Genomic DNA, 11,565 nt, shown 5'->3' with positions numbered 1-11,565 from the left:
TCTTCCCAAACAATCAATATATTAATACCCATTCTGATCATAAATTCACAAGGTTTTTAATTTTATATAATATAGTTTCCCTCTTTAAATATCTGATAAATTTAATAAATGCATTCTTAAATCAAATAAGATTCACTTTATTATATTGATGTGTACGTATGCAGGCATACGTCTCTATAAACACTGGCCTCCAAATCTAGTTGCAAAGAGAATGAACTGAGAAAAATATTAGCACTTCTGCATTCCTTTTCCCAATCCCTCAAGCAATAGTTTAATATGTTATGCAATTCATTTTGAAATAGATTCGCTTTACTTTCTACTCTTTCTGGCTGAAGGAACAGGAAGTGTAGTTAGTTTGTTTTTAATAAATGGCACTGATAATATAGAAGGAAAAAAATCAGCTCTGTCCAATAAAATCTCCAATCATGTTCCGAGCACAGTACTCTCCTCCAAGTCACACCATTTTTTTCAATAAAAAGGGATTTTTGAGAATAGCAAAAGAAGTTTAGTAAGATCAGAACATTCTGGCCCCCTCCTGCGTCCAGCCTTATTTATAAATCTAGCTTGCTGCTTTGAGTGTTTTCAGAGAAACCCTCAGAGGACATACTAACACATTCTCTCAAATGAATTATATAATAGGGCAGTTCCACTCGTAGAAAAAAATCTTATTTATTCATTTATACGGAGGGGACTTAAACAGCCTAATATAATAACTGAAACATTTTTTACCTCTTCTTAATTTCTGTCCATTTCCTACTTGATTACCTGCACTTATTCTTTTAAACTTCAGAGAAGGCTGCCACTCGGTACTCTTCCAAACATTTTCCCTCCTGTGGCAACAGGAAGGCCAACTAAATGTAAGATCGCTCTAAGCAAGCAAGGAGCACAACTCATTTGAAATAGAAATCATTTCCCAGAGGACTTTATGAAACTGAAATTTACCATGATATGCCTTGCAGAATGACGTCAGATGACCTCATTGTCCTAAATATTTTAAAACAGTGAGGCTAGCACCTAATGCAAGGCCAGGTTTGCACATACCAAAAGAGCTTTTGTCTTTCTGAGTAAGTCAATCCAAATGAAGCACATATTTCCTTGAGTCAAACATGCCATTGATTGTGAGATACATCCCAACTTCAGGTGTGGTAAAACATGAAAAAAGTGAATATTAAAATCAGCAAAATACGGTATATCGAATTCCACAAAACAGTGCAGATCTCCGAAATGGTTAGGACAAGCATTGAACATACAAAATGTCTTTGTCCCTTGGATCACTGTTGGGATGACTTCTTGGCCTATTAGGAACTTATTCCATGGTTCTCCATACTTCGAAGAGCTGTACAATAGCTGGGCAATAGCAATTATTATTTCTATTTTTTATGAGCCTCATGAGTGACACGTATCACATTTCTCTTATTGAATTGACTTTAAAAAATGCAAGAACCCTTCATTTGCCCTGGCCTCATCTGGACACCTCTGTCAGCAAGTTGGCATGTCTTGTGAACTGAATCCCCTTCCTCTTTCTTTTGGCCTAAGCCTCTATTTTCTTCTTTATTTTTTCTCTCATAGCATTTTATGTCTTTGATAAGCCATCTTACATCTTGCTTTGCTGCAGAAGATACAAACAAATCAAGACAGACACACTAAAAGCACATTTTACTCACAATGAGCTGTAAATTTATGAAGTCTCTAGCTCAGAACATCAGAAGTGAGTAGGATAAAAATATAGGCTGCCATGAAAATGGAAACCAATGTTCCTTTTCCTTTCCTTTTCTATCACTTTCTATCTGCTTTTCCCTGGACCACTCACTTTAAAATGGTAGCAAAAAGTCTATTTCTTAAGATGTTAATAGGTGTCATGGGAGAATTAATTGAATTTGTTTCAGTAACTAGAGAATAAAAAGCATGCTAAACTGTTTTAAAAATGCTTCCTATAAGAAAAATAATCCTTAGAACTCTAGGATTCTCTGAATGTAAACAACTTTGTCAGCATACAAATCACAGAATCATAGAAATTATTTCTGTATGAAGACTCAAACTAATCTATACTATAATTGGCATTTCACATTGACCTGAAAAACTATGAGCTTAAATAGCATCACACATAACTAACAATTATTGTCTATCAATAATGTACTACCTAAATTCAATACATTATTTAATTTAATCCTCACATCAAACTTAGAATTATTATTATCCTTTTTTCACAACCAAGGAGGCAAAAGTTTTGAGAAATTAAGCAAAATGCCCAAGCTCATGTAGGTACTGAGTTAACTTAACAAAAATTCAAGCCCAGACCCGTTTACCCAAAATCTGCATTATTTCTTCCTCAACAGAATAAACCAACACTAGGCTGGTGTTATGACTTCTAGGAGGAATCTCCATCTTCTTGGGAAATATATATTAAAGCATAAAACTATTTGTTTTATGATTTGACTGGCAGAGCTTGGAAATTCTGTGGATGACATGATGCTTGTAACATTAAAAAAATTTCCTGGGCCAAATTCTCAAGCTCGATTCAGAAAGTCAAAAATGTTTGAAGGTTCTACAAGCTGAATTTTGTTAGTTTCCTTCCAGCAAAATCCACATGGATTAATGGTTGAAAAGCAAGAGACAGGGGAGATGGGAGAGAGAACTATCAACAGATTTGGGGTACATCAGATTTCAACTGACCATAGCCCTGTCTCCAGAATCACCCTGCACATGTCCATATGGGGTAAAGGGGATGAGATTATTACTTACCTTGAAACACGTTTATTATGAAGTGTCTTGCACATGCATAAAATAATATTAAAAGTCCCTCCTGTATTCACCTGGCACATTAAGAAATACGCTGTGGCCAAAGCAGTCACAAACACTGTTGGAGTTTCTGTGGAAAGTCAGAATTCCCTTTTACCCTGAGGATGGCAGCTCCGGTCTCTGCTCTTCAAATCTAATAATGCCTGTCCTGAATTTTGTAATTTCCTTCATAGTTTTACCAAAGAAATGAATAAACCTAGATAACATATAGTGGACACTACATTATTATAATTTTGCATAGAATTTTATAAATTTTTGTGAAATTTTGGTGAAATTTTGCATATACTGTTATGGTAGGCCACTTCCAACTGACCCCACTGACCTTCACCTCTGGACAGTCACATCTTTGTGAAAGTCCCTTGCCTTGATGGTGATTTGCTTCTGAAGAATAGAATACAGCAATAGTAATGGGATACGCCACTTCGAGGCCAGGTTACCGAAGAGTGTGACTTCCAGCCTGCCGGACTCTCTCACATGTTTGCACTATCTCTTGACTTCTTGCGTGCTGGCTGTGATAAAGCATGTTGTTAGGCATCTATGGAGAGACTCACATAGCAAAGAAAGCTCAGTGGGGTTTAAAAGTTTAGGACATTCATTCACCAGAATCCACCCAAATGTCTCCATTCCAGTTGTCATATTCCCTCTCTTTCCTTAGCAATATCCTGACTTTCACATGTAAGTCCTGGAAAAGGTTGTAATTCAATAACCCTCAGGACAGACCCATGTCTGATTTTTGTCTGTGTTGGCCCTAGAGCTACATTAGTTAAAAGATCCTTTGTGGTAGGGCATAGGCACTCTGGCACTCTGACTACCTCAATGGCAGAAAATTTTAAACACTTAGTTTGTCCTAAGTACTGTCAGAAATGTTCAGCCTATCACACGGTTTTGTATTCTTCATTCTTATTAAAATGCAACAGTCAAGTTTCCTGGGGAACATTGTGGGAAGACGGCAGACTAGTTGCCTCCAGGATTCAATTCTTTCACAAGAACACCTATTAAACAGGCAGGAACTGTTGGAAACAACTATTTTGAAATTCTGGAGGTCAGCAGAGACCTGTACAGCTGACCTGAAAGAGCAGGAGGCAGAGGCTGGTAAATTATGGCAAAGACCCCTTCATTGCTCCTTCTGCTGTTTCCGGCACCCATCGCCCACTCTCATGGCATGCTACTGTAGGATCCAGCCCCTGGCCAGCTCCCCAGTGACTGAAACGGACATAAAAATCCTCTTCCCCAAAATCAGGGGAAAGCACAACTGCCAAAAATGACTTTTAATAAATGGTTGCAGATCTCTGGGGACTGGCTCCAAAGATGGTCACTGTTCCAACCTGTCTTGTGGAAGAGAAGAATTAAACACAGTGTGCTTTCTCAAGGCTGCATGGGACAAGTCCAAGGGCTGCATTTACTGGGGGGGAGGGGTGTGTGTGTCAAGAAAGCTCAGCTTTGGGGATCCACCGGAGAAGATGGGTGCCATTCCTGATCCCCTCCTTAGGGCACTGTGGATCCAGCCCATGCCTTCTTGGTGGATCCCTGCCCCTGTTTTCAGCTGGGAAGGACTGACCTGGGAAACTCCTCTCTGGCATGCCCTCCCTGCCAGAATTTGCCCTCTAGGTAAAAGGAGTTTGAGACACCAGAAAATCTATAGAAGCTGATAACCTGGGCAAAGGCATGCCTGCTTTAAACGCCAAGAAAAAAGTGTGTCTCCCGGGAAATGGAGGGGATATATGACTCTTATAAATAGGGGAACTCTAAACTAGCAAGCAGAAGCCCAGGACAATAAATACACCCAGAAAACACAATGACGACCCTGCACGCTGGGTTTGCCTCAGACAGACGTTCCTGACAGGAGGGCTGAAGCTCAAAACACCTGTTTTATCACCAGCTAGTTACAAAATAAAGAAGCAGACATCTAGGGGAATAAGTCCAAGAGTAAGCACTCTAAAATATTTAAATGTTCAGTGTGCAACACAAAGTACAAGACAAACAAAGAAGCAGGAAATGATGGTGCATCCAAAAGAAGAGGCTAAAAATGCAGAAAACACCAATGAAGAAGATCAGAATGTGGACATACAAAAGCCTTTTAAAAAATTTTAAAATGCTCAAGAAGCTTGTGAAGCTTATTTATGAAGTGGAGGAGTTAAGCCTACCAATAGCTATGCCTAAGAGTTACTTCTGGAAGACTTCTTTTATTGCTCAGATGTAGCTTCTCTAAGCCCAACTCTGCAAGTAAAATAATTGTCCCCCCACGTGGGACGTGACATCCAAGGGCGAAGGTCTCCGTGGCAGCGTGTGACATGACTGCAAGGGATGAGCCTGACCCTGGCACTGTGGGATTGACAATGCCTACCTGACCAAAAGGGGAAAAAGAGTTGTGGGAAAATGAGGTATCAGAATGAGGCTGAGAGTGTTCAAATAGAGTCGAGAGGCTACTCTGGAGGCTACTCTTACACAAGCTAAATATTGATATTGCTATTTACCACGGTTTGCCAAACCCCAGCCAAGACCATTCCAGCCAACCCTAAAGAACACCTAGGGCTCTATCTGACATTCCGCAAAGGTTCCAAGCACTATAATAACTTTCCAGAATCCTACAACCTCCAGATGGGTTCCGAGGTCAGGTAAGTCCTGAAACCCAGAGGCCCAGCCTCTCCAGAACATCAGCTAGTTCCATCCCCCATCCCATATTTCAACCGTCCTTCCAACAAGAGAAAGTTGGAATGGTCATGGCCCAAATATCCTAAAGATTGGGAGAGAGATCAAAGGAGAAGGAGGAGCTACAACAGAGAAGACAGGATTTAACAAATGAGTATGACTGCTGAATCATTATATTGATATTTCTGTTGATTTCCAGTGTCTTAGAGCAGCTAGAAGGAAAAACCTAGAATTGTGAAACTGTAACACATACCAAACTCTGAAATCTGTTCTATAACTAATTGCTGGAGTGTGCTTTGAAATTTGTTGCTTTTTGTATATACATTATTTTTCACAATTTAAAAAAATCTCAAAAAGATGAAGGAAAGTACATAGAAAGAACTAAAGGATACCAGGAAAATGATGAATTAGAATCTCAGTAAAGAAATAGAAACTTTTAAAAGAACCAAGCAGAACTACTAGAGTTGAAGACCACAACAGGTGAAATGAAAAATTCCAGAAGGTTTCAACAGCAGATTGGAGCTGGTAGATGGAAGAATCAGCAAACTGTAAGATGAGACCATTGAAATCAGTCAGGCTAAGGAGCAGAAAGGAAAAAGAATTATAAAACGAAAAAATAGCCTCAGACGCCTGCGGAGCACCACCAAGTATACCAATACGCACATTACCAGAGTCCCAGAAGGAAAAGAAAGAGAGGAAAGGGCAGAAAGAATATTCAGAAAATAATGAAAAAGAACTTCCCAAACTTAACAAAAGGCATGGACATGCGCGTCCAAAAGCCCAGAGAATACTAACCAGGATGAAAAGGCAGAGGAAAACACCTCTAATATATAAACCATAAAATTGAATGCAAAGGGCAAGGTGAGAGTTCCAAAACATGCAAGAGGAAAACAACATGTTCTGGACAAGGAAGTCGCAATCAGATTGAGTGCCAGCTCCTCATCAGAAACCATGGAGGCGAGAAGGCAGTGGGCCGAAATCCCTGAAGTGCTGAGTGAAACAATCACCAAGTAAAAAAATTAGATACAATTGGACTTTCTTTCAAAAATATGGGGGAGATTGAGACACCCCCAGATAGGCTGCCGCTGAGGGCTCCTCACTGTTAGATAACACTATAAGCAAGGCTGGAGGGAGTTCTTCAGACTGAAGGAAAAGACACAAAACAGTGGTTCAAATCAGCATAAAGAAATCAAGACCTCCAGTAAAAATAACCATACCAGTAATTGTAAATTCCAGTATTATTGGATTGGATTGGATTGTTTGGTATGTAATTTGATTTGTTATCTTTTAAAGCTGCTGAAATGTAAATGCATAAAAAGCAATGACAAATACATGGCTTTGGACATGTAGTATGCAAAGCTATTAATGGTAACAAGTACCAAAAAATGGGGCTGAAGGGCACAGGGAATGTATATGTGTATGCTGTAGAAGTCAAGTTGGTATCAAACCAAATATGATTATTATTTATTTAAGATGTTAAATTTTAACACCATTGTAACCACAAAGAATATATATGAAAACATATCCAGATAGAAAAGAGAAGGCACTCAATATATGGTACAATGCAAAAGAAAAAAGTCAAGTAAATATAAAAGTAGGCAGTAATGTAAGAATTGAGGGGGAAAAAGGTATAAGATTTACCAGGATTGAATGGAAAAATTGCAGAAGAAAGTCCAGCATTATCAGCAGTGACTTTAAATGTAAATGGATTAAACTGTCCACTCAAAAGGCAGACATTAGCAGAATGGATTAAAAAAAAAGCATGGCCCAATTATAAGCTATCTGCAAGAGATTCAACATAAATTCAAGGATTCAAGTAAGTTGAAAGTGAAAGTATGGGAAAATATATATATATATACCATGCAAGTAGCAACCAAAACAAAGCCGGGGTAGCTATCCTAATATCAGATAAAATAGACTTTAAGTCAAAAATTGTTATGAGGGACAAAGATGACCATTATGTACTAAGAAAGGGGTCAGTTCAACAAGGAGGTGTTATAATTATAAATATATATGCACCTAAAAGCAGAACCCTAACATATATGAAGCAAATAGTGACAGATTTGAAGGAAGAAGTTGATGGTTCTATATTAACAGCAGGAGACTTGAAGTAATAGATAGAACACCCAGGCAGATGATCAATAAGGATATATAAGGCTTGACCAATACTCTAAACCAACTAGACCAAACAGACATATATAGAACACTCCATCCAATCTCAACATCAGGCACATTCTTCTCAAGAGAGCATGGGTCATTCTTCAGGAAAGACCATAGGTTAGGTTATAAAACAATTCTCAACAAATTAAAAAATACCAAAAGTATACAATGTATCTTCTCTGACTACAATAGAATGAAACTAGAAACAATAACAGACGGAGAAATTAAGAATTCACAAATATGTGGAAATTAAACATGGTCTTTTTTATTACAACTGCAAATTGTACTGAGATATGTTCACACACCATATAATAAATAACGTACTCTAAAACTACCAATGGGTTAAAGAGGAAATCACAAGCAAAATTAGGAAATATCTTGAGGCAAATGACAATACAATATGCTAAAGCTTATGGGATGCAGGAAAGGCAGTACTGAGACGCAAATTTAGAGCTCTAAATGCCTACAGGAGAAAAGAAGAAAGACTTCAAATCAGAGACTTAACTTCAGAAAAGAAGAGCAAACTAAACACAAAGCAAGTAGAAGAAAGAAAATAAAAGTTAGAGTGGAGATAAATGAAATAACAATAACAAAAAAACAAACAATAGAATCAACAAAATCAAAAGCTGGTTTTCTGAAGAGATCAATTAAGTTGAGAAACCTTTATTTAAACTGACAAAGAAAAAACAAAAGAGGATACAAATAATGAAAATCAAAGCTAAAAAAGGGAAACATCATCACCAATACTGTTGAAATAAAAAGGACTCTGAAACGATAGTGTGAACAACTGTATGCCAATAAATTAAATAACCTAGGTGAAATTATCAAATTTTTAGAAATAAACAGATTACCTACACTGACTCAAAGAAAGATATAAAAGATCTCAACAAGCCAATTATTAGTAGAGAGATGAATCAGTAATCCAGAACTTCCCAACAAAGGAAAGCCCAGAACCACATGATATCACAGGGGAATTTTACCACACAGTCCAAGAATCACAACTCTAATTCTGCTCAGCCTCTTCCAAGAAATTACACGAGGGGACATTGCATTAGTCATTCTATGAGGTGGTTTGAAGCTGTGTGTCCTCTAGGAAAAGATGTTCTTAAATCTAATCCATTCCTGTGGGTGTGAATCCATTGTAAGTACTTCAGTTCAGATTGGCCCACTCACTCAGTAGGGGTCTGAAATGTGTTACTAAAGTCCTTTATAAGAGAATGAAACTCAGACAGAAAAAGAAAGCCGCATGAAAAAAGAAGCTGAAATGAAAACCAGAAGAGAAGAAAGAGACCAGGAGACAACACCATCTGCCTTGCCATGTGACAGAGTTAGTTCTGTGCCATGTGCACAGAAACCAGCAGCTGTGCAAGAGTGTCACAGCCTTAGGGAAGAAAACATCACCTTGAAGGTTTAACTGAGCCAATGGATGCGTCAGCCATTTCAGCGTAAGTCAGGACTGGAGATACAATTATCCAGGAAGGATCTCTGAAAAGTTCTTTTGTCTGATAGATTAGACCCCTGAGAGATACATGCAAAACTAACATGTTTTTTGCAATATCTGTATGAGTGGAACCACTGCCAGCCTGGAATGAAAGGGAAAATTAAAAGAGAAATCACTTTAGGAGCAGCCATAGCTGAGGACTGGACCAAAGACATCTTCTTAGCCTGAGAGAGCACTTCTCCCATGTGTGTGGACAGGTGAGTCTCAGTGCTGGAGAGGAAGAGTCTTCACCCCACTGTTCAGAAGGAGTGCTGACACCCCAGTGCTCAGAGGATGGAGCCTGTGCTTTGGGGGTTGTGAAGAGTCTGGCTACCACCTCAATGCAGAAGTAAAGAGGTGGATGAGCATTTGCAACGGAGCCATCATAAAATGCTTTATTTCTGAGACTTTTCCAATTTTACATAAGTTTGTGACTATAGTGACATCAAGCTATTTTCCTTACTATAATTTTAATTTATGACATATCTCTGGATGCTCCTTTTATCATGACCACTGCTTTTTATTTGTGCCATCATTCTTTTTGTCAGGTTAAAAAATGGTGAGGAGACAGATTTGGTTATTTTAGCTGTTAAAAAAATAGCATCACTGGACTATGTAATATCTGAAATAAAGGCATTGATTACATATCTGGTCTGGCTGGGTTTGAAAGCAGTGATGACTCTAAAGCCTTAGGCAGTTGGATTCCAGTTATCACGATGTGCGGTGACTGAAGATTATTACCTAGTCACCTGGAAGGCAAAGCTTTGACAAACTTATTTTTGACAAGGGCAGAGACAACTCAATTGGGAAAGAAGTCTCTTCAATAAATGGTGCTGGGAAAGGTAGAGCTCCATTTGCAAAGAGGAAAAACAAAACATGACCACAGAATGTCCTTCCATTTATTTCGGTCTTCTTTGATTTCTCTTAGCAACATTTTGTAATTTTCTGCGTACAAGTCCTGCATACCCTTGGTTAGATTTATTCCTAGGTATTTGATTCATTTAGCGGCTATTGTAAATGGAATATTTTTCTTAATTTCTACTTTAGTTATTCTACTTGGGTATGTTCTTCCTATATTTACACAGCTTTACTGATAAAATAAGCTAGCATTGTATCTCTTAAATCTTTAAATTATGAAAAATGTAAATTTGTGTTTAATAATACTGCTGTTGTTCTGACAAGCTTTATTTTAAGAATCATTGTGTTTTGCAAAATCTTTAATAGGGCATGAGATCTTGTTGGTTTGGCAGGTTTGTGTGATGCTATGATATATCCCAGAGTAATTTGGACAGAGAATTAAAAGTATTTGCAAAGTCTCCTGGAGGACTGGGGAGAAAGGAAGAAATATTCAATTTCTCCATTAGGAGAATTTCTGATATGTTCGCAAGCAGTGAGGACAACCAATTCAATAGGCTGAGCCCTCGATCTGTGTCCCACCCCAATGAAGCTTATTCTGCTAAGAAGCTAAGCTTACTGATAATTATGCCTGAGTCATCCCAAACAACCTCTTTTGTTGCTCAGATGTGGCCTCTCTCTCTAAGCCAAGTTGGCAGGTGAACTCACCGCCCTCCTCCCATGTGGGACATGACTTCCAGGGGTGTAAATCTCCCTGGCAACATGGGACCTAACTCCTGGGGATGAGCCAGGACCTGGCTTTATGCGACTGAGAAAGCCTTCTTGACCAAAAAGGGGAAGAGAGAAATGAGACTAAATAAAGTTTCAGTGGCTGAGAAATTTCAAACAAAGTCAAGAGGTTATCCTGAGATTATTCTTATACATTATATAGATATTCCTTTTTAGTTTATGGTGTATTTGAGTGGCTGGAGATAAGTACCTAAAATGATTGAGTTGAATTCCAGTAGCCTTGATTCTTGAAGAAGACTATAGAACTCTACAGCTTTTACAGTGTGACTGTGTGACTGTGAAAAACTTGCGTCGGATGCTCCTTTTCTCAGGGTATGGATAGATAAGTAAAAAAAAAAAAAAAGGATAAAAAATAAATAAATAATAAGGGGAGATAAAGGATAAACATCAGGTAGATTGAAATAATGTGGGTCAATGAAAGGGAAGGGGTAAGGGATATGGATGTATGAGTTCTTTTTTTTCTTTTCTATTTCTTTTCCATGGCTTTTTCTCCCCCCACAGTATTTATTTTGTTTATAAAATACTCCAGTAATAGTATTAAGACCCATCCTGAAAAGTGATGCGAATGATCATTGTGAAGAATGCACAACTACGTGATGATATTGTGGGCCCTTGATTGTATAATGTGGTTGGAGCACACGTGTATGGATAATTTTCAATACAGATTCTTTTAAAAAAGAAGCATTGTGTTTTGTACAACGCTGGTTTAAAGACAGTTTCAAAGGTCTTTTGTTAACTTAAGGTATGCAGTGTTTTTAGTTTTCTAGGCTGCTTAAAGCAGGTACCATAAAATGGGTTAAATAATGGGAATTTATTAGTTCACAGTTTGAGGC

General features: G+C 38.1%; 1 long non-coding RNA gene across 2 annotated transcripts; it reads right to left on the bottom strand.

Moving 5' to 3' along the window:
• Window positions 1–918: 918 nt before the first annotated feature.
• On the bottom strand, window positions 919–8,555 carry LOC143666163 (uncharacterized). Of its 2 annotated transcripts, none has more exons than XR_013167428.1 (4): window positions 8,464–8,555; window positions 3,122–3,308; window positions 2,743–2,869; window positions 919–1,609 (listed from the first exon to the last, which is right to left on the bottom strand). It is a non-coding gene; the product is annotated as an uncharacterized LOC143666163 (long non-coding RNA). The 2 variants fall into 2 exon arrangements; XR_013167429.1 differs by having other exon boundaries at window positions 919–1,134.
• Window positions 8,556–11,565: the final 3,010 nt, after the last annotated feature.

This window comes from Tamandua tetradactyla, chromosome 22 (genome assembly GCF_023851605.1).
Source record: "Tamandua tetradactyla isolate mTamTet1 chromosome 22, mTamTet1.pri, whole genome shotgun sequence".
Lineage (NCBI taxonomy): Eukaryota > Metazoa > Chordata > Mammalia > Pilosa > Myrmecophagidae > Tamandua > Tamandua tetradactyla.
The sequence above is the reverse complement of the archived record's forward strand: the minus strand, read 5'-3'. Positions and strand labels throughout refer to the sequence as shown.